Below are 24,058 nucleotides of genomic sequence, written 5' to 3' on the forward strand. Positions count from 1 at the left end.
AAAACTACAGAAAAGTTATTGTTAGGGAAGCTCAACTGTGAAAAATTGGACTGATGTTGATATGCGATAGTAATACTGCTGTTATGTTGGTTAATCGTGTAGCCCCAGGTTAAAAAACCATGCACTTAAGGCCCTTTAATATTTACAAAATATTTACGAGGTTGGTCTTATGTAAAAAAAAAAAAAGAAAAAAAGGGATAAGTGAGAAATGTGTATTATTGTTTTTGTACATTTTTAATCCGAGTGATTATATAAATGATGGGAAAAAATTCAAAACTTTTCTGGAGGTGACTTGTATACTTAAATAAGTGTATTCTTGTGTGATCAATTATCTCATTTGTTTAAAGACTGTATTGAATTTCCTATCTATGAAAGTAGTTTAGGTTAACGAGGGACAAGTGAACTCAACAGAGAGAGAAAAAACGGGACAAGGGAATTATGGGAAGAAGAAGAAGAGAGAAGAAGAACGCGGGAGAGGACAAGGAGGAAGCTAATGGAGACCGCTGCTAATGTTCGCAGAGGTTGAGGTGCGAGAAGAAACTGGGTTTTTCGGGCGTGTTACGCACACGGTGTGTGGGATATCTGCGCAAGTAAAAAGCACGGAGGAAAAACTGCGGCTGATCCAAGAAGAACGCGGGCGAGAGGAACATGTCAACATGGCGACACTGATTTCAGCGCGACGGAGGAGTAGTCCTGCAACTCGCGTGGTGGAGTTTTAAAAGAGATTGGACTCGCGAAGCGTCCTTGACGGAGGGGACGTCGGCTGAGCGAACAGGTATGAGTTGGTTCGTTGTTTAAACGGAGAGACGAGGATTGTCGTAGCGACATCTTACCCTAGCTTCATCAGGCCTGCAACGAAAACTTGAACCGGTACCGGACAGTATGTGGGTGTGAGGGAGTATGGGCCCATGTGTGATATTGTGTTTAGAACTGTACATTTTCGGGAAACGTATGGAGTTCTGTTAGTGACAAAATTGGAATTCTGGTTATAGTAAAACAACACTTAAAAAGTAAGTTTAAAAAAAACAACAAAAAACACAAAAGTCAAGTGAGTAAAATATAAAGGACTGAACAGAAGAAGTGCCTTATCGGGTTTATTTTATTTTGGGAAACATTTAGTGTGAGGAATTGATGACCTTCTATGTTTAAGTTTTTTTGATTATTTTGAGGAATTGGGGAGCTAAGGTTTTATTTTTCCAAGTTCTTATTGAAAGAAACTGTTCAGGTAGCTTTTATAACACACTCCAGTGTGTTATAAAATAACACACTGGAGTTATTTATGTTACCACAAAGGAGTGTAAGGTAATTTGACGAGTAAGGAATTACTCAAAATAGGTAAACCTGCGTGGTATCTACCAGAATTTAACGAACCCATAGAGCCACCCCACCAGTGAGTTTAAGTTACTAGTTACTAGCGGACAGAGCAGTGGGGTGCTACAATCGTAAGAATAATCAATAGATTACTACTTGGCAATAACATCAATTTTGAAATAATGGGAAAGTACAAAAACATGTCATTCTTTGTAACAAAGCTGGACTCTGTGGGCACCATGGTGGCTCATGGGTTAGCAACGCCTTCCTGCCTTGTAGCAGGAAAGCAGTGGACTCCAAACCCCATTCAGGCCTTACTTGAGGGGTTTGCCTGGTCCTAAATCTGCCTTGTGTCTGTGTGTGGTTATGTTACAGTGCCTCTGTGTTGGACATACGATGGACTGGGGCCAAGGTGTGTTTTCCCTTTGCCTCATGAGTGATGAAGATCCTGAACAGCATCAAGAGTATTGAACAGGTACTGCACGGACTCTAATCATACCAATCTGAGGTAATGCACTGTATTTTGTTTTTTTTTAGATTAGCGATCAGGTGGTATAAAAATGAAGTTGTTTTTCTTGCAAGCCATCCACCACATAGTTGCTCTTCGGGGTTTAAAAAATAACCTAGTGCCTATGAGATGTTACCAACCTGAATGAGCATATACAGATTCTCTGTTAACTTAAAATGAACTATATTTTAAACTTCAAAAAAGATCAAAGGGGACTTCAAATGGAAAGAAGCTAATTTAAGGGAAAGTGTATTTCAGAGCACGTTCAGACATTTCTGCAGGTCATTCAGGGTAAAAGACCTTTTAACAGATAGATTTTTACATTTGAGAGCATTTTTGAAATCTCTGAATTAGGGAATCTACATTCTCCACAGAGAGTTGTTTTTACATGATAGCTGTGCTAACTGGACAAACTGCTACCGTAAGATGTTAAAACTGATCTGTCTGTTGCACATTGACTTTGTCCTTGAGCTTGTTTGACAGTAAGTGCTCTGTTACTCAGCGGCAAGGAGTAGCATCTGCTGTTAATATAGATAGATAACAACCAGTCTCCGCTGAAAGACTTGGAAAAATTATGTCCAATTACGCATAATCTTTAAAAAAATCAGCCTAAATCTGTGTCAGCAGGTCAAAGACCATAGATCAAACATCACCACCATATAAATTTTTTGCCCATTTGTATATCACTCGATATCGGATGAGTGTGAACATGTAGTTGTTATGAACACATACCAGCATTGTGCATGGTTGAGGGTCCCAAGTCATATTCCTTTATTTACTCTAAAGTATTTAACAAGTTTCTTCACATACTGTAGCTGAAGAGGTTTTCTAAAACATCCGTTAACTACACTGAAGTTACTGATGTGATTAAATATAATAAATATCTAATTCAAAATCCAAACCAATAGACAATATTTCACTTGGTATTGCTCCTTTACATTTTCACATGTCATTCAAAGTTCCCAACTGGGCTTCGGGTGTCATCTCCAAACATTGGTAGGCACTTCTGAACACATCTGCTGTCTGTTGCAGCAACGTGTTAAAGAAAAGGTGGTGATACCATTTTGTTTGACCCTCAAGCCTAAATCGCTAGACAACAAATCTCTTTTAAATAGTGGGAAAGGGGAGGGTTCACAACACTGTGCATGTTGTTGGGGGTGGCTTCATACAATGAGACACGTGCAACAAGACAGGGAGGCTTAAGAGAGAAGGCCTGAGGAAATGCAAATGGAGTAAGCCCCAAATCCACCACCGCATGCACTGTGACGCCATGGAGTTTGTATGATTGGAGGTCCTGCCACTGTTTTAAATGTGCTCTGAGACACACGAGTACTTTGCAATGAACACCTGCCTGTTGCTCCAATAATGACTTATTGTCCCTCCTCCCTTTATTCACCCCTTTCTTATATCCCTATAAAAGACGAAAAACAGGTGCTGGAAGATTGTGGACCTTACTAGTCCATTTACACACTGCTAAAATGAACACACATACATGCACACACCTACACTGGTAAATATTGGACTACTGTGAACATATAGTTGTCTTGGATTATGATAATTAATCTCTCGAAAGAATGTTATGTTGGCATTTACATCTGCTCTATTCTACAATCAGTTTAAGAGCTGAACTTCGGAGCAAATTCCCCAGTACAGATCATCGGGTATTAAAACTACTAGGCCTGGCTTTTCTGTAAAATGATGCAAAGTCGCTTCACATTTGGCATTTTTAACCTATGGGACATGTCATTGTCAGTTTCTTTTGGTAGTTGGTTATAAAATGCACTTGTCAGATAAAATATACTCTCCGTAAAGCAAACTTTCATCTACAGGTGACTTTATGACGTCACAGAAAGCCAATGGCACTTCTCAACAACTGGACTCAGAGATTTGTAATTGGTAGCACACGACTCTTGCAGTAAAGAAGTCCTACTTCTGTGGGAGAACACTGCTTGGATTTCAGGAAAACTTGGCAAAATCAAAATACCTAGAAATATCCAGAGAAGAAGACAAGAGAAGACTGGAAGATTTATTGTCAAAAATCTACAGCAACAATTACCAACTATATAAAAAACATATGGTCTGGTTGATGTGACACATCAAGATGGTTTTCAAGTCCCAATGATGTTTCCTGCAGAAGTGCTGAATCTCCTCCTACTTAAAATTATTATTCTTGTAAATTTCCCCTACTATGAACATGTACGAGTTATCCTGAACAGATCCACAACAAAATATTTTATATCAGGGAACAACTAAATAATGCACCGTTTAGTTGGCTAGAGAATTTTATTTTATTTTTTTGTCATTTTCATTGCAAGCATCAATCCATGAACACCTACCATTTTAGATCTTTAAAGGAATTTGCTAACATTATGTGTCTTGTACTTTTTTAAGAGTTCTATAAAAATCAGATAAAGCTTACCATGTTGCTTCATTTTCAGTTGCATTCAAGATTATTAAATATATGAAATTGTTTATTTTGTAAGTTATAGTCCTAAGAAAAATTATCATAATCATGAAAAATCAGACTAAGTACATCCATATTCAAAGAATATAATTTATTTATTTATAAATAAAATAAAATGAATAAAAATATTTAAACATTTTAAAATTTCAAAAAAGGTAAAGTTTTTTTTTTCCACCATAAAAGCAGGTGTATGATTCACCAAACTGGCCATAACGTCAAATAAACAGTTTTATACAAGATGGTCGGCGTTGTTCTTCAGGGTAATCTGAAAACAAACAAGCCATCCAGCGGCTACAACTGGTTATGATCCAGTTGTGTGTGGTGGGATCAGTAGATCATCCGAGACTCTCGCGCCATGCCGCCCTCCCAGCCTCATCTTCCAGAACCGTGGGGGGCCTCTGGTGCACAGGGTGGGGGTCTTGATCAATAGGGATTTAGTGTGTTTGTCGGCGAGCGTATGTGTCTGCAGTGGTCGGTTTCTGTTACCCAGCCTGCATTTGTGTTTCCATCTGGGCGTGCAGTTAAGTGATGCTGGGAGGGGGTTGCTGTGTCTTTTAGTTTAGTGCTATAGTTGTGACTGATAGGATGGTGGGGCCCCAGCGTGCGGAGGCCCAGGGGAGCGGCTCTGTATTGGCAGACTCTGTAGAGAGGCTTTCTGTTCCTCCATCGATCTCAACATGTCAATTAGACAGACTGAAATAAATGTGCCCTGAACCTCAGCGAGCTGCCCGTATGAGGAGGCTCCCATGTAAACGACACCCACACATCAACCCCCATGTCACCGGAGCCAAAGGGCCCCGTGGGTTAGAATTGACCAAGAGCTTTTCCGTTGCACAGATTGTTTTTCACTTTGACCCGACGACTGGCCTGAGAAAATTTCAGACAATATTTCTGACGCTGTGGACGTCCTGTCGACGAGTTACCTTTTATGGGTAAAACTTTAGCTTCTCTCTTGCTAAAACGTTTATCTAACAGTGCAAGGAGTTATTTTTTCAAGACATCTAAGATGTTTATATATGTGTGCTGCCTGGCTGTAGTGATTGTATACGATGGGATAAAAAAACAGCATGAATAATCTAATATCACTTTTTAGCACAGAAATTTTAACGTGGAATTGGAATAAAAACAAAAAATGTCTGAAACCAGAGACTGACTTAGCAAATAGTCAGATCATTTAAACGCACATTTTGTACACATAGTACTTTGAAAATAACAAAAACAATATGATTTCCTGAACAAGAAGCATGCGTATAATTCCTGGTACATGTTAAATGGTCTGCACCCGTGCAGTGCTGTATCGAGTACAAGGACTCCAAAGAACATTTTTCTACTACTTTCAAGTCATTCACTCGTTCATACGCACATGAATGCTGGTGTACTGGTGGTACGCCACATTGTAGAGACAGCTGCCCTGGGACGGACTGACAGAAGTGTGGCATTCAATCAATCAGTGCCATCAGGCCCTCTGATCACCAGCAACATGTTGGGGGTCCTGGTGATTCTGGATGGAATGATAAAGATGGAGGATTATAACATATTGTGTATTTTTTTTTTTTTACCATAAATCGAAAGCTTGTTGTCAAAACTTTGACACATTCTCGTGTGTCATTGTGGTACCTGACCAATTTCAGATTAAATTGTATTGTCGTTGCACATGTTACTAGTACATGTCAACATCATGCATATTACGTCTAATCAGAAGCATGATGAAATAACATGGTGCAGTAACACAAAGAGTAAAGTAACTACCTACCTCAGCCAGCTATTTGTCTACGCATTGGAGTACAATTTAATGACTTACACATATGTACAGTTAACAGTTTGTCAAGGTACATTGACTAATTTTGCAAGCATATATTTGACCATGGTCATTAGACTCTGTGTTGATTAGAAGAAATCCACAATAAAATCCCAATTCTTAGAAAAGTTACTGACGGTAAGCTAAAAAGAGAATCGTTCAAATAATAAAAGATTCATCCGGATGATGGGAATACAAGGACCGCTGACTTTAAATAAATATGCCTTTTCCTCAGGATGTGCTTCAAAAACTTATTTCTCTACTCTGTCTGTACAAAGACTTTGTGGTTGGAAACATTCAGACCGACACAGACACAAACAACGTTTGAAGAACACAGGATTAGAGCATAAAATTGACTGTGTCCAAACAAGTTGACTGTTATAGAGATGGATTGGTGGTGAAGCCTCTTGAAGCTAATGCCTGGGAGAAGTGGGCGAAGCCCTGACTGGAGGTAATAAACCGGTACTACCTCTGTCTCTTCCCCCTCACTACATCACCTCTCCTCAGCCATATTCGCTGTCCTCCATCACCCAAGCTCTTCACGCCTCTTTTCCCCCTGAACAGACGCCCCTCTGAGAGGACGCCCTCCCCACTCGCCTTATACCCCACCCCTCCCCGTCTGCCTTTTCTGCCCTGATCAGAAGGATTTACCGTGCGCTCGACCACAAGTCCCAGCCGGTCACGCACACACCCTCTGGGTCGATCCAGGTCAAATTCAATTTGTAAGATATTATGTATTGATCCCTGTGCTCTGTCCTGTGTCCCTCCCAGCCCTCGGTGAAGCTGTGGCAGTGAAGCATATTGACCCAGATGCATGATTCCTCGGATCGTCATCATCATCGTCGTCGCAGAAGTGTGGCAGTTTGAGCCAGTGTTGGGATTGGTGGCCTTCGGCTTTTTACTGGTGACCCTTTGTTACATCTGCTGGCCAAAATTCCCATTAAGATTTGGATTTGCACAGCTTGTTTGCTGTACAAGCTGTACAGCAAACACGATTACTTTGTGATCGATTATATAATTTTTCTACATCGTAAAAAGAATATAGAAAAACATCAGCATTTTTTTTTGCTTTCTTGTGCTATTTTGTTTGCCATATATATATCTATATATATATAGATATATATATGATTTTTTTTTATTGAGAGAAAATAATCTCATCTCCCAGTTCTTCCACTAAGGGTTTTATGCTGCCATTTAGCTGAAAAACGGGATCTAAATCTTTCGGGTCAATAGCTGCTCCCCAGTCTCTCTATCAAATCCACAACTAAATAATTCAAGTGAGATAGTTAAACCCCCCAGAAAATAAATTGCAAGGGGGGGGGGAGCCCTCAGTGTAATTTGGATGTTAGATTTATGAGCATGACATACACTGCTGTGAGCGGTGGAGGGAGGGGAAGGTAGTTGCCATTCATAAATTTGCAGGTTAAATCAATGAGTGCTCCATCTGGATAAATTAAGATCTGCAGAGCTGTTATGACTTTCCCTAATACATTTACATCAAATATTCAGAAGGCTCGATCACTTTGCTGTTAGATAGATCATGAAACAACAATGCTGTCAAAACAAAACAGTACCTGCCCAGCAAAAGTATTTAAATCCTTTGAATTTGTTCACGTTTCGTCACTTTGATATCACAAATTTCATTGCATCCAAACCTTTTCAAGCCTTTTCTCTTTCTGACAACTTTAAATAAATTCGCTGCAACCATCTGACTCTGGAAGTCACCTGATCAGTAAATGGCGTCTCCTCGTGTGTATTTTTGAGGTTGTTCTTATCAAAGAATAGCATCTCCACTCCATGATGCTGCCAGCACCACATTTTACTGTTAAAGTGGATGAAACATAGTGTGAAGAGGGCATAAGATTTCAAAATTGGTCACATTTTATCAGACCACCTAGTTCCACATGTTTTTGTCGTAATTTGTGACAAATAGAAAATGTGATTTCTCATCACTTTACTTAAAAAATGCCTTTCTTCTTACGAGAAGTATGAAGGGCAAAGCTAATAGCATTTTCCAACCAGCTTATTACGAATGTTTAGTTGATTTAAGTCAAGGTTCTGCTGCCAAGACTCCAGAGCCATCCATTGAATAACTTTAACCAGAAATGATACAAAAATAATACTGATTTAATACAAAGACAGGTGGAGAGGCTTGTTTTAGCAGATTTATTCAGATTTTACAGGAACACTAAACCAGTGGTAAAAGGTTTTCTTGTCGAGTCCTTTTATGAAATGTGAAAAGTGTATTTTTTCCCTCAAAAAATGCAAATATTGTGTCCCTATAAATTCAGTTTCCAGAATTCCAGGGTAAATCTGACTGGATTGTAAAGGTTTCTGATCCCTGGTTTAGGTGGATTGATTGAATCGTGCAATAAAGGCCTGATTTAAAATACACTACTACTGTACATTATCCATTAAATATTTGTTGTGTTCCGTGATCTGCATGATATCGTTTGTTAAGGCTCTCTGAGGCTTTTACACAATAGCTGTATTTATGTTCAGTCTAAATTACAGACAATGGCATCCATTTTTAATGTAATTGGTCGAGTTTTATCTAGGGGTATCAGAGGAGGCAGATTCACAACTAGCTTGTGCTACCTTGTGTTGGTCGGCCACATAAAATCAGAGTAAAATACTTTCTGGTTTGAAAGGTGTCAAAATATGGAAACATTCACTGCCTTAGTCCCCATTCATATAACACATGCATGTCACCACAGAGAAAAGAAAGAGTTCCTCAGACCTGGATCCCGTCAAATTCATAATGGAGTACCACAAACATCCGACACATAAGCAGATGAGCAGAGGTTTTGCATGGCTGCTGCTGATAAGGAAAATAAGGTCAGGCGCTAACGGGGGAGAAAGCGCAACGCCAAGGTGAGCAATGGCCATGACATTTTCGCAGACCAGGCTAATTCCCCAGAAAATTTTGAAAGGGCACATTGCACATTATTGCATCACAACGGTGATCGCGTTCAAAGCATATCACTGTGTTTTCCACTGAAGCTCGTTTACTCTAGGCGCGAGTAATGTTCTTTGTCAAAGAGGCACCAGCTGTCCCAAGAAACACATATCTAAATTACCACGCTTCATGGTCGCGCATTCGAAAACAAAGCTTGAAAGTGGAAATCCTCCAAAGTTACAGAGTAGAACGAAGCAATAATCTATAAAGAGCAACCATAATTTTGCTTCTTAAATCCACTAAGACTTTGCACTCAAAGCTTTGGTCCCAGATTGAGGATGCGAGGAGCACACGTCGATGCCTTTTGTGTGTGGATGTGTGTGGATGTGTGCTCGAACCAGGAGAGCAACAGAGAAAAGACAGAAGGCAGTCTGAAGGGAGGCACTGTGGACTTTCCTCGTCATATTGTGGGATTCCCTCTGCTTACCCGTCCACATCCCGCCAACAAGGAAGCATGAAACACTCTGTGACTCCCCTGAGAGGAAACACGAGCCCGCTCTGTTTTGTGACTCACCATGACCTCCAGCCGAACCCTTTATCACATGCTTGTTTTAGAAGTACCAAAGAGGAAATGGAATGTGCCAGGAATACGGATGCATTTGCTGGAACTGTATTTATATTTGCATTTCAGAGTACACAATGCAATTTTTTTTTGTTGTTGTTGCTTCACCATACTTCTTCAAACCTCACAGCGGCAGAATAAATTTAGTCTCAGCAGAGATATCATGTAAAGTAGAGTCACATGGTTAGTCATTTCCTCCATGAAAACTGTGACACCTTGCATGTCCCATAAACGATATCAGATGGTACAAATTCCTGGAACTGGGTGTAAAAATGCACATGTTAAGAAATGTTGAGTGTGTAACCTTAAGTTCTCGCCCAGTGCCTGCACGAAGTAGGTTAAGGTAAAGAGATTTGTGGATTTAAATGTGATGACTTGATGGTGACTATTGTGACTGAAGAGGCAGACCATCGATAAGGACTCAAACTGTGCCTACATATCTGGATTTTTTTGCTAGAGCACAGAGAATCACCAGGTTCTGAAAGAGTAAAGCAGCATCATGTCATGTAATGCACACCTTTCAAAATGTTCTGTTGTTGTTTCAGAAGACTACAGAATAATTTCCATACAAGCATTTCCAAGCATTTGAGATCATCAAAATGTTTGGGAGCTCTCACTTGGTACTAAATTTTCCAAAGCCAAGCCTTTTTGGAACCCCACAATGCTTAGATATTCTGTTTTTTGCTTCTTTTTTGGCAGAATGACAAACTTTGCCCTCACTATATGCCTTGTAAAATTGGTCTACAATAATTTTTTAAACTAATGCATGTAATGTCTCTTGCATGCACTTGTCAAACAAATGTAGTTTTGAGCAATGCTCAATGTTATCATACTGTAGCTAAACACTGTCTTTAAATGTGATAACAAGAGATAAAATATCTTTTTTGTAAAAACTCTTAAACGTTACAAAAATAAACATAAATGAGTCTTCAATTAGCTAGCAAAATCGAAGTGGAGATCACTTTGAGAAGAGTTCCCAGAAACCCTATGTAAAACATTACAGAGCAGTAACTTACTTTTAAAGGTTAGTGCTACAGGCAGTTCAGACGCACGACGCTAATTATGGACCTAATGAATAACTTCAGCCATCACAGTCCAATATCAGCACATGTGGATTTTCAAACCCCTGGCAAGCATTAAAACATAATTTCTTGCTAATTTCTTGTTATTCACTTGAAAGCAATATCATCAGTCTTTGGGAGGAGTAATTTTTTACACTTATAAAATTACTTTCCCATAATTCCCCATAATCATGGCAAATTAAGGCTGATTCAGCTGTCATTAAGAACTAAATTTATTCCTCTGCTGTCAAAGTTTAAATAAATGGTACATTTTTGGACAGGCCCATCCATAAATACTCTATATGAAAAGATTATTGACAGAACACCTTTGTGGATTTGTGTCAGTAGACGTAGATTATTTTTATGACCTGCCCAACATTTTCAAGCAAACCTATTCGCTTCGACAGTCGTAGCCTGGTTTCACTCTCCTCTTTCATATAGGAAGTCGTGCATATCTGGAGCCACATCCCCTGGAGAAAAGTTTATCCCTTTTATTACATTTTAAATAATTCACAATAGACTGTGTCTTTCTTTTTTTAAATTGAAAAGTATTTACTTGTTTGACTCAGTTATGACTTGGCTGGGTCTGTTTTTCGTCTCTCATCAAATCCGCACGCCACTTTCCATTTACGTTCGAAGGTTTAAACTCAAACCTGGGAATTGTGTCAGAGCCAATTTGAGCATGTTCTATTTAAAGTTTGGGAAACCATTATGGTTTGTAAGTTGGTTCTTTCAATAAACTAAGTTACAAGTCCACTCAGTAATTCAAGCAAACAGCGGCTTTCCTACATTGCCAGTGTGTGACTGAGGTAGTCAGAATAAACAGACAAACATACAAATTGGCAATTTATTTCACTGCTTTACGCCCACTGATTTCTGGACATTAGAAAATCATAAATTGCAATTTGTTTGATGTTGCTTTTGATTCTGTCTCATTTACATGTTGTTTTGAGATATAAACAAATACTGCAGAAAATTTTGAATTTTCATTAACAAAAGATTATTTTTTATTGCACTTCTTTTAAATCCAGACATTTGGCTTATTTGATTTTATTTAGAGATCAGCCCCTTTAAGATATAACGTTGTTTCTGGCATTGTACCATTTAAAATATCAAGATTAAATATTTGTAAGTGCAACATATTTGCAGTTTACACACACAATTTACACCCTCTGTAAAATGTACAGAAAATTTTGAAACCGAAAAGTACTGAAAGCAGACCTAAATTCAAAGGAATTTGCTTATCTGTCTTCACACAATGGAAAACTGAGATGCCATTGTTATTCCATGGGGTGTAATATATGATGTCAGTCCATCTTTTGCATCTAGAAGAGTTTTTACGTAAAATGAAGCTTAGAAAATGTTCAAAGGAGTTTTTGACCATTCTTCCAGAATCACATTTTTAAGGTCAAACAGGGATGTTTGACATACAGTCTCAGCTCTAATTCACCTCAAAAGATGGTCAGTAAAGTCCATCAACCCCAATCTTGCTCCTCCACTTAGAAGCTATCTTTTTTTATAAAGATAGCTTTTTGCACCGGTTCGCAATCAAGTTGTAACAGAAAGAAGCCGTAACCGAACTGTTCCCACAAAGTTGGCAGTATAAAATTTTCCAAAATATCTCAGAACTCTGCAGATTTAGGAGTTACTTTTACTGGAACTCCTGAAAAACATCTGCACACCAAAATCCCTTCTGCATATCACTTTACTCCTGAGAATGCAATCAGGCAAATGCCATTCTTCTGGAAACGGCCAGTGGACTTTGTCCAGTGGACTGCCAAACAGAGAGGCACGATTTTCCACTTCAGAGAACAAGTCTCTACTGCCGTTCGGTACCGCATGCTTTATATCACTGCATCAGACACTGCGAGTTGTACTTGGTGATGTAATGTTTGCAGCCATTTAGCCTTGAAAATCCATTCCATAAATCTTTGTATAGGCTGTTCTTGAGCCCATTTGAAGGCAAAACGAAGGAGGTCTGTGGTTACTGATGCTGCAGAAGGTTGGCGATCTCTGCACACTGTAGGCCTCGCCATCCGCTGACCCCACTCTGTGATTCTGATGTGGTCTACAAATTCATTGTTGAGTTGTTGATGTTCCTACTCCCACTTTGTGATAATGCTAGTAACAGCTGACTGTGAAATACTTAAGAGTGAGCAAAGACTGGACTCATTGCACAGGTCGGATACTATCATGTTACAACACTCTCAGGCAGGCAAGTTATTGGGCAGTCCATTCTTTCACAAATGTTTACAAAAGCAGGCTGCATGCCTGGGTTTATATGCTTGTGTCCTTGGATGTGATTAGAAAACCTGAATTCAATGATTTTTAAGGGTGAGCCAATAGGTTTGGCAACATAGCGTATGCTGAAGATTGCAATTTCTTCCAAGTTGAAGAATCGGGCATAGAGTGAGAATTTAAGTCCCGGTTTTGGTGTGGCGTTTATCTTAAAAATATTAATGAGAAACACAAAAAGTCACAGTTACATAATAAATAAATATTTAGTTATATTCTAAGCATTTTATGAAATGGAGTCCTCAGTCTCATTCTGTAGCATTTCATGTTTTGAAACTCATGAAAATCCTTAACCCACGTGACAGCGTATAACATCGCTGACACGGTGAAGATTCACTGTTGATTTTCTTTCTTTTGGAAGTTTGCTTCCTTTCTCACTTCCTTCCTCTCCTTCAGACTTCAGCTCTGTCTGAGTTTGGTGTCACGGGCTAACAGTCAGAGATGGGGCCGGCAGCGAGCCTGGATTACATCAAACACACACCAGACGCTGCAGCCGGAAGACAGGCAGGAACCATGAAACTGCTAAAGTCTGTCACTGTCTATCATCAAAAAAAACAAAACAAAAAAAAAAGTCTCAGAACAAACGGGTGTTAGGCAGGTGGGGAAAGGATGTAAGCTAATATACAGACCGTTTTTTTTTCTTTTCTTTTTTTGTAAGAATGTTGCTTTGCTCAGACATGTCTGAAGACAGATAAATAGAGGGAAAATGAGAAGATCAAACTTGGTGTCAAGTGGTTACAGTGGTCTCATTCATCTGCAAGCCTCTTTTCTTTTTCTGCATGGCAATTATGAAAAACTGCACATGCCAATTTTCCAAGAGAAAAGGTTATTTCAGTGGATGAAGATAGACTTTCCACTCAACCTGTGTATAATCAAAAAGCAAAAACAATGAAACCGGGTTCTCTCTGTGGCTTTCCTGTGCAGCTTTTTGACATTTTACAGGGCTGTTTTTTCACTTAATGTGCTGTGCATGAAGAGAACTAAGTGGTGAAGTATGTTTCTTTCATGTGCACCTATGTGTCATTTTGTTGCAGACTTCTGTTTCCAAGACATATTTGCGAATGAAGGTTGTTCAAAAACAAAAGAAAGTAAGTGGGGTAGGGAAAAAAACTGGCTTTCAATATACTTTAAATTAGATTTATAGCTTGTTTGCAGCTTTTGAAATTCTGACTGATGAGTTGGAAACAAAAGTCATCCACAAACTGTTTAACATTTCAAAGTGAAATCTAAACATGTCCAGCCTGAACAAAACCAGGCAGGATTCAAACCCGTAGACCTGAGCAGACTGGATCGGACGTCTGTCAGTCAGTCCGGATTTTTTCAGCCAGTCTGCGAAGTATTGATCTTCCCTATTGATTTGAGTCGCTGTCCATCTGCCTGATCCTAATGTCGCTATAAGTTCATTCGCAGAGAAGAGAAATTTCGGTGGGAAAGAAAATAAGAGCGCAGATAAACACATACGAATGCAGATCGTTTGGTACATCAGGAGCTGCTGGAGGGGGACAGAGAGTCCAGCCTGTCGATCCTGAACAGCTGGTGTTGATAGCTAATCTGTTCCTAGCTGGCACTTTTTGTAAAACATGAAACCCAGCAACCTGATAGCATGAATTAATAAATGAGCAATTTTGCCTACAACAGGGGCCCCCTGTTCCATCTGGGTTTCTTTACACAGACACAATAGATACTTAGAAGGGGCCCGCGGGGGTTTTCATTCCCTCAAGTACAAACTGCGCAGGCCGCTGGATGACTGAGAACCACTTGATCGCATAATGACACCGAAAGATGGTATCCTCGCTCATGCCGCCAACCGGAGTAACACACACGGGTGGGGATCCGTGAATTGGGTTTTTTCGGAGGGAAGCGGCTGCCGCTTCTCTCGTTCTCTTTTTTTTTTTCCAGTTATTTAAAGCAGGTCCTAATAAGCAGCGTGGGTGGGGGATGAGGAACCATTAGCTCAATACCCTCAGCTTTCACTAGCTTCTTTGCTTTTCAAACCCAAGCAATGGGAACACCTGCATCAAGAGACAGGCGAGGCAGGGGGAGCGAAAGGACTTGCAGGGGGAAAAAAAGAGAAAAAAGAAGTGTCAGGGTGGTTTAGAGCTGGAAATATGCTGTAAGTGGGAGAAAGGCAGAATTGCATTTTCTTTCCATATAAAAAGATTCTTTTTTTTTTGATGTTATGTGTGGTTTGTAAAAAGTCAACACAGCTGATCAGCTTCAGTTTCTGGTACAATTTAAGCGACCCACTGACATTTCCAAATGTAAGGTTTTAAAGCAATTTAAGTACTGGAGAATATGTATTCCTGTCCTGTCCCTTCCACAAGTGCGTGCTAAAAACGCACAAGTAAATCAGGACTTTTGTTGTCAGCGTTGGATGATTTATCATTTACCAACAAACATGAACTTAAGACAAACATGACATCTAATTTTTAAACTAAGCTTGTTTTCTCCATTTACATTACTAAAACAGTTCTGGAGGAAAATCCTGGTCCCACATTTTGGTTCTTCTCTTCGCTAGACTCAATATGTTGGCTTCTGAAAATTAAAAGCACTGTCGAGTAGTAGCCAGGATAGAGTCTTCCAGTGTTTTTTCAATTTACAACAATAGTAATACCTCTAAAAATTGTTTAATACATAGAAAATATCTTCTGTGTTGGACATGGGCACCAGCTCCCTTGTGACCCAGCAAGGACAAGTAGATATTGGAAATGGATGGATAGAAAATGTGATGTCAAAATAAGAAATCTTTTTACCTCCTTTTCACATTTGTAGCAATGGAGCAGATGAAGCAACTATGAGTTTATCCCATTTAAACTATAAAAGCTGATATTCCTTTTTATTTGCATTTTCTCTGTGAAAGACAAACTGTTTACATACAAGAATGCAAAAACTCATCCACAGAATTCAAGCAAAGGATTATGAGTTTTAGGAATGTGGGTATTTTACATGAATCCTCTCCACGGCTCCACTCCCTGTGCATTACATTCCCTGCGTCTGCTATTTATGCAATATTTGAGACAGTGAGCCAAAATCAACTAAGCCACCTATACATTTTACACTCCTACAACTATAAGGCGTAAAAACCACATTGTGAAGCAAATTATATTAAGACATGACGCAGCACTTCTTCTAAGAAGTAACGTCATGCTTCCTTCGAGAGATTTAATCAGCCTAAAATAACAAGTTTAGTTGTCATTTCTTGTAAACATTTCAGTTTTCTTGGGTCCACAATTTCCAGTTTTGTCTCACTCATGTGCTGTGCGTACCTGCAAGACAAAGACCGGAGGCCGCTGCTGACATTAAGTCATAAAACTAGACGCTTAGCATAGTTTTTACAGTTTACTTTTATGGCTCATTTGGCAGTTGACAGAGATTAGTTATACTTTTCTATCAGATCGTCCTTTTCAAACATGCAATTGTGGAGCCAAGCAGTTCAGACTCGTTGGTTGTATTACGTCACGGTTTTTAATCGGAAAGCATGAGGCGTGAATGGGAAGGAATGCGGGTCTTTCGAGATAAAATTAAATATGTTCGGCTTTCAAAAAAACAACAACCCTGAACTGTTGCTTAAAAAAAAAGTTATCCTTCAACTTTTCAACTTGCTCATACTTGCTGAGAAGGGAACACTTATCCCACATGTGTGCTTTGCCATTGACAGCTGCAATTGATGCAATTCATGACAAAAGGAGAAAAGAATGAAACAGAGGCATTGTGGGTGCTGAGTGAGCCTGTCAGGCATCTGATCTATGGCGGGACAGATGCAGAGGGCTGGGCGTCTGAGGTAAGATGGCAGGCAGGGCACTGAGGATAAAGAACACAGAGACACAGAAGAGGAGCAGGCATGCAAGCTATGTGATGATTATCAGAAAACACAGGGCCCCGTCTGTTCTCCACCCAGCCCGGCTGTGAGGCACAGGGCTGGGTCTTAGAAGCAGGTGCGCTGGGTGGGGAAACACAGGAAAGGGGTTGGGGGGTAGGAACAGAGATGCAGACAGGCATGAAAATAAAGACTAAAACTGGAATAAAACAAGAGCAAAAGAAATCCAACAAAATACACTAAGACAGAGGTAATTATTGATAAAAGTCCGCAAGACAGAAATGTGCTTCTGAGATGAGAACGGGGGTCGCAGCAGGTGAAGGAGAACAGCGCACAAGTCTTACTGGAAGCTATGTTCGTCATTAGAGTCTTTCGCTGGGTTCAATAAAGAGCTCAGACATGGAAGACTGTATTCCTTCCAGCATCGGCCTGAATGTTTAGATGTCAATATAGAAAGCGCCGCGTATCAAAGGGATCAATGACGAGCGTAAGTGGATCAGCGTGGCCCTTAGCTGACCCCTTATCATCGCCATAGCTTTGGCTCGTCTTATAGCCCCTGTGCACATATAGAAAAATTTGCCTGATGTTCTGTGTACAAATGAACACACATTTATCAGTAGTGAACACAAACAGCAAATCAACCAAACTTAATGCATTTGGGCATCTAACAACGGTAAAGGTGGCTTGCTAGAAGAGACTGAGCACCAGAATGTTGAAGGAATAGGATTTAAGTAGCTCTAAGCCACCTACCAGACCTTTCGATTTACAGAGAATGGTCCAAAAAAAGTAGCTCCGATAACCACTTGTTGCAAGGTGTGAGGAACGCACAACAGATTGAACGTTGAAGTAGCAGAAAACCACAGTGGGTGCCTCTCCAGACAGCAAAGAACAGGGAGCAGAGGCTACAATTTGCACCAAATGAGGGCTGTTCTGATGAGTGTTGATTTCAGCTGTGATGTTTGGATGGTAGAGTTGAAATGCGGCCTTTTATCAACAAACTGGTGGAGGCAACGTAATGGTCTGGTGGACTTTTCTTAGTAAAGTCTGTCAGGCTTTACTACTTGATTGGTCCCCTTAGTGCCAATCAAGCATTTTGTCAACTACCTGAGTAATGTCAATGCCATGTTTATGCCTTTATGACCACATTGTAGCCTTCTCATGATGTAGCCTGCAAGATAAAGCATCTTATTACAATATTAAAATCAACTCAAACTTGTTTACTGTTACTTAAATCCAGTGGACTCCATGGTGACCAAATTGTAGCGCGAGATCCTTTGGTACATGGTGCAACGAAAAGTTGACATGGCAGACAAAACTTCAAGAAATGTGATCCTCTCATGTTAGTTTGGACCAAAATCTTTGTAGGATGTTTTCAACACCTTGTTGAATCAATTTAAGAAATAATTAAGGCAGTTCTGAAAGCAAAAAGGGACCCAAACTGGTTTTAGTAATGTTAACCCAAAAAGTGGGTGGTGGCTGTAGTTTTGCACTTAAAATAATCTCGCTTCAAACCAGTCATGCTCATAAAATCACAAGATGACTGAAACTGTACAGTTGTGGTTTGTGAAGGTCAAATATAATCCGGTCACAGCACATTTGTTCACTTTTTCTGAAGCTCAACTAGCTCCTTTTTTTTAATACTTGCTGAGAACTGTCTAAGAAGATTTTCACAGGGCAAATAACCGATTTGTGACTAATCATTGCAACATAATAAAACACAGATAAATCAGCATACACCAGTGTAAAGTTTGAGTGTGAAAACGCACGCACACACACACACACCCTGCCATGGTTGCCTTGTCAGCTGCTGCAGCTTCTGGTAAAGTGCGCAGGCTGTGGGTGTGCAGGGACATTTCTCGCTAAGGGAAGTGCTTAGGTTTTGCGGTCTCTTTTTAGCCCTTGTGTTGAGAAATGGCCAAACTCTACTTTCATTTCAACTGGAGAGACTTGCAATTACGCTCTGCACAGTCACATGACCAAGATACATGGCTTTTTACTCCGCCGTCGAGGCCCTCCAAGGCTGATATGCCGAGAATGAAAAATATTGAGGCAGCCCCCCCCTCCCTCCGTTCACTTACTCCACCACTCTGACTCTCATTTTTTGCAAATACACACATGCGCTCCAGTTACTGTCCTACCTTCTGAATGGCCGACGGCCCCAACTCATCTTTGCATTATTCAGTCTCGAGAAATAAAACATATCTTGAACTGGAGTGAGCAGATTCACAGACAATGCTTCAGATGTTCTCAGGCTAGAATGGCCCCAGTCCATAATGTTTATATTCTTCCCTCTGCTCTTTATTCCATTGATATATAGATCAATATCCCAAGACAGCAGATGACCAGCAGCATCGGATGAAAACAAAAAAACAAACAAACTCTCATCTAATTGGCGAAGAGTTGCCATTAATCCACTGTGTATGCATGTTTCTTTTGTATTGTGTTTGTGCTTTTCCAATGTCTTCCACTTTATTTCAAAGTCCAAGGATTTTTTTTCTTTCTACCCCTCCCATCGATAGACAGAGCATCTTTTTTTTCCAGCAAAGAAGGACATTGATAAATTACAGCAAGCTGAGCCAGGGAGTCACAATTAAGATCCCTTCAGGATAAAGGTAAAGGTAAATTATTTACATTAACTAGACAGTTTAGATCACCTCACATTCCTCTGCAAATGGGGGGGGAAAAAAAGCTCCTTCCTCTGGAAAACTGGAAGAGCTGACTTCGGTAAATTGTTTGTACTGTTAATTAATGAGCCAGGCAAATGTTTGCCTGCGCGCGTGTGTGTGTGTGCGTCCTTGTGATAGTTCTACGTGTGTGTTAAGGCGAGGTGAAAGAACAGCAGTAAAGAGGAATGATGTGGTGGGTGGTAGAGGAAAAGGCTGGCCTATTAAAACGGCAGTTGAGAAACAGCCTTTTATGCTGCTAGAATTTCCACTTTACCTCAAATTGTGATGCTGTTGCCCTTTGGAGTATAGTAGAATTTTTGTTTTAGGAATATTTTAAAATATACCAAAAACAATTGTATATTGTTTTTGGTATATTTTGGTATATACCCAGCCCAATATTCCATTAACACTATGGAAACATTAACAATAGCTCCATTATAACATGCATTGAGTTATTTTTTTCCTAATTGGTATGCACTACTTTTTGTCTCAATAAATGCATTTTTTTTTGCTCCCACATATTACTTTTTCCCTATGCTGTTTATATATTTATTTACGCAGAGACAGTATACAACATTTCATTCACCATTTAAAAGCAGCGATGGATAGCACTACGTTATAGCAATAGCCCAATTAGCATTCAGCGAGTACTAATTGGACTAGCACTCACTAAATACACTTTTACAATGAAAAGCGTATTTACACTACAGTATTTACACAATTTGGCAACTTTCAAAGGTAAAATTTAGAAAGATAGACACATCTGTGTAAAATAAGGAGCCACAGTGGAAATCAGAGTATGAAACATTGATTTTGGCCTCTCTTACTCTGACCTGATTCCAAAGCAAAGTTTTTCCACCTGTGAAATTTAGATAACATTTCCAATCTGACAACCCATGTTGTGCTTCCATTTGTTTGAAATGCATACATGCAAACACATACTGTATGTCCTTTCTCAGATTTCCAGTGCAGAGAAGGAGCAGTTTGTTTGTATTAGAGAATACGTGAAGGGTTTTTGGCAACGTTACGGCCCAGGCGTGTATTTCTTGAAGCTTAGAGAAACAAAACTGCTGATTTGAAAGTCAGCTTTGATAACAAGAAAATTATCTACCACCTAAAAATAATCAGTTTGGGAATCCTGTCAGTCATGCAGTAAAAGGTGTTTGTCCTCTTTTGGGGGAAAAAAATGTATTTTGAGTGTTTTTCCAAAGAGTAAAAAGGCCTTAGTTATGTTCTGATCAAGTTAGTTTCTCTGTGATACCAATCTGATTTGCGTAAGAATTGCTGTTTGCAGATAAAATTCCCCTCAGTAAATTCAGTTCATTATTTTTTATTGAAAATCTCTTTGCTTTAAAGTGCGTTACAGTAAAACACTACATTTCATCAGTTGGTATACGCCCAATGTGTAATGTGATTGCATCCAAATGAGGAGAATTTTCTAATTCTTTCAAAACTTTTGTCCCAACAGGACATTCCACAGCATATGTATTGTTTCAACACAGAGTTAACTAGGTTAGGAAATCCTATGGTGTGGTGACCACACGTCACCTGCATTATTTGTCTTAAGTCACCTCATTCTTTGGTTCTGCTGATAATGATTTAAGCTAGGTTAGTTTCCTGAAATGCTAGCATGTGTAGTCCTTGTTTTTCTATGGCTTTATGATAATTCAGCTCTTCACACATACAGTTTCAGGTAATCGTATACTGACAGAACTTCTGAAAAAATAGCTTATCTGCTTCCTGACCTTGGTCTTTGTCTTTTAAACGTGGACAGTTGGGGATATCTGAGCACAGCTAGCAGAGCGGCTCACATGACACAGTCTCACTGAATGCCACTGTAAATGTTGGAAAACACTAAAACTGTCAGGCAAAACCCATTTAGTCACCGAAATGATGTGCACAACTTGTGATGTAATTATTATGCACACCACAACAGGATTTAGATTTAAACACTTTAAACATTTACAGGGTTAACCAATCTAGAAAATTCAATACTTTGAGGTAAAAAAAAAAAAAACCCTGAATTTTAACCTAGATGTTTGTCTAGTTCAGCTCTTGTGAAAGGTAAAAAAATACTTCATTGGATCATGCAATTTGTTGGAGACATGTCACATTTATCCTGCCAGGCAGAGATACCCACTGGCTTCCTCGGATCAATTAAAAAAACATGCCTCTGAGTTGTAAGTCCTGTTTCTTTTTGTGTATCAGTGCACATCTGACTACACGTTTGCATATTTGCACAGCTGTGTGTGTTTATATCCACCAGTGCATGTGTGTGCCCACGCGTGAAGGCGTGCGTGCGTCTGTGCGTGTGTGTGTGTGACAGAGAGAGAGAGCGCCAGGAAGAGAGTGGGTGGGATAAGTTTTGACAAAGTTCCCCATTTTTTAGAAATAATCACTTGTTCCCGTCATAGAGTTGTGTGCGACTACGGCTGATGCTGAGAAGGGAAGCCCAGAAAAAGACCTCTCTGGTTCTCTGTCGTCTCCTGCTCATCTCTTTGTTCCTCCAGCTCTCCTGGTGCATCCGACCCTGTGTCCCTGTAGCTCCTAACAAGGGGGTGTGGTTGTCACTGGAGGCGTCGGAGCTGAATTACCATATTAATTAGCTCATCTTTTGACCGACAAACACCAAGCTGAAATGTCACCACACTCACATTGGCCATAGGAAACACAATTAGTGGAAGTCATTATTGTTTTAGTGATGCACAGGGTTGTTGTTTTTTTACTCCATTTCCTGTGTCCTCCATTCCTTCCTCTTTTTCTCACTGCTGTCTCTCTTGTTTGCACCTTACCAGGATTTTTTTTTTCCTTTTTACTTGTCGAGCTGTTTGCAACAGAAAGCAGATTAAGCTGAGACAATTATGCACTGTGAATGTTTGTATCTACTTGTATGAACATTCGTCATTCATACTTTAGGGTTCATGGAAAGCTGGAACCCTAAGCTGTCCATGTAATGACTGTAGATGTCATTACATCTACAGTGTAATGACAATACGGTGTGCAAAGCTGCAGAGATATTTGACAGGCACTGTGAGCTGTAACTGATAGGCAGTCTTTTTTTATTTATTTTTTTCCCCCTACAATCTCTGAATTAACTTGAACAGAATCTGAGGTTTTTGCACACATCTCTAATTACTGGATGGAATTTTCTTCATAATGCCACTAGTCAAAAACTATTTATGACTCCACAAGTTTTCATTTAATTTATTTATTATTATTTTTTGCTTTCCCCTCCTTGGAGTTACTGCTACTCTAAAAACTAACTTTTTTTCTCATTTTTCAAAACATATGTTTGGGTTTACCGACATGCATGTACATGCGTCAAGCAGGCAACGACTCTCCTCTGCCGGCGCACGTCTCTCTCTCCAACTCTCGTCTTCCACATGCCTCGCAGAATCATTTTGAAACTGCGGTTGTGTGTGTTCAATATACAGTTTTTTCAGTGTCAAAAAATACTCTGGAGTCGCATTTCCAATTGCTGAAGGTTTCAAGATGATGTTGCTCTCTTATTAAGTTGTGTCTGTAAAGCCCTGTGAGCTAAATGTGAGGCGCTGGCTGAACCTTTAAACAGGTTCAATTTTAATAATTATTTTTGTCTGTCTACCTGTTTCAGGTAATCACAGACATTCCTCCAGAAATTACAGCTTATGTTTTAATGTTGCCTTGACGCAGGTTGGATGCCAACATATAATCATCTTTAAGGTCTGGGAGTTCCTTCTCTTTAATGATCGCTTTTCTGCAACAATAAAATATTAGTGGATGTGTTGGGAAAGAAATGATATTTGACTACTGGATGTTTTTTTTGGTTTTGTTTATTCCCTTGAGTGTTTTGTGTGAATCATGGAGAAGAATGGGAAGTTTCTGTTTTTAAACTCATTGAACTTTTTAAAATTGTGTCATGTTTCAACCACAAGCTTCGGTGCATCAGGATATTAAGTGGTCAGGATATTAAGTGGTGGACCAACGTGAAGAAGTGCTTCATTTTGAAGTGTTGCATGCTTGTGCATTTTTTTTTCTTTTCAGCCCCATTTATTTTGAAACCACTAAATCAAATCCTATGTATGTCATTTAAACTGTTCAGATAAGGCATCGCCATCTTCTTCTTCTTTTTGTAAATAAGCATCATTACGAAGACCAAAGAACACTGCACATAGGTCAGCAATGAAGTTGTGGAGAATTTCAAAGCAGATTTAATCCCAATATCCCAAGGCTTGAATTGTCTCACTGTTCAGTCGATTTACAGAAAGTCAAAAGAGTTTGACCCAGCTGCAAAACACCAAGACATGACTGACTTGTAGGGCAATGAGGGCAGCCATGTGAACAACAGTAACTCTGGAAGAGCTGTTAAGATCTGCAGTACCAGTAGTAGGCTGTTGCTGACAGGACAGCATTGGGTGTGCCAGACATAAATCTGACCTTAATGGAAGACTGGCAGAAAATGTGATGTTGCAAGAAATCCGGTTTGCACTTTGCAACAAACTCTGAAGAGGACATAGCATGCATGTGAAAGATAGCACTCTGCACGTGAATTTCAATTCACTGCAGTGATTTTGATCAAAGCTTATGCTTGAGTTGCAATGGAAGAATCAAAGTTCAGATTTGAAAACAATTGAGAAT

At 39.6% G+C, this 24,058-nt stretch overlaps 1 protein-coding gene across 4 annotated transcripts in view; it reads left to right on the forward strand.

Moving 5' to 3' along the window:
* The first annotated feature begins 602 nt into the window (after positions 1–602).
* The window catches only part of LOC114150444 (mast cell protease 1A-like), a 100,461-nt gene continuing 77,005 nt past the window's right edge, over positions 603–24,058 (forward strand). For 2 of the 4 annotated variants that reach the window (XM_028026840.1, XM_028026842.1), the window contains exons 1-2: positions 607–775; positions 1,687–1,786. The gene's annotated coding sequence lies outside the window, so the exon portion shown is untranslated. Of the gene's footprint in view, positions 776–1,686; positions 1,820–24,058 lie in introns of all 4 variants that reach the window. The other 2 variants (XM_028026843.1, XM_028026841.1) reach the window with 2 other exon arrangements.

The sequence above is a fragment of the Xiphophorus couchianus genome, chromosome 9 (assembly GCF_001444195.1).
Source record: "Xiphophorus couchianus chromosome 9, X_couchianus-1.0, whole genome shotgun sequence".
Taxonomy (NCBI): Eukaryota; Metazoa; Chordata; class Actinopteri; order Cyprinodontiformes; family Poeciliidae; genus Xiphophorus; species Xiphophorus couchianus.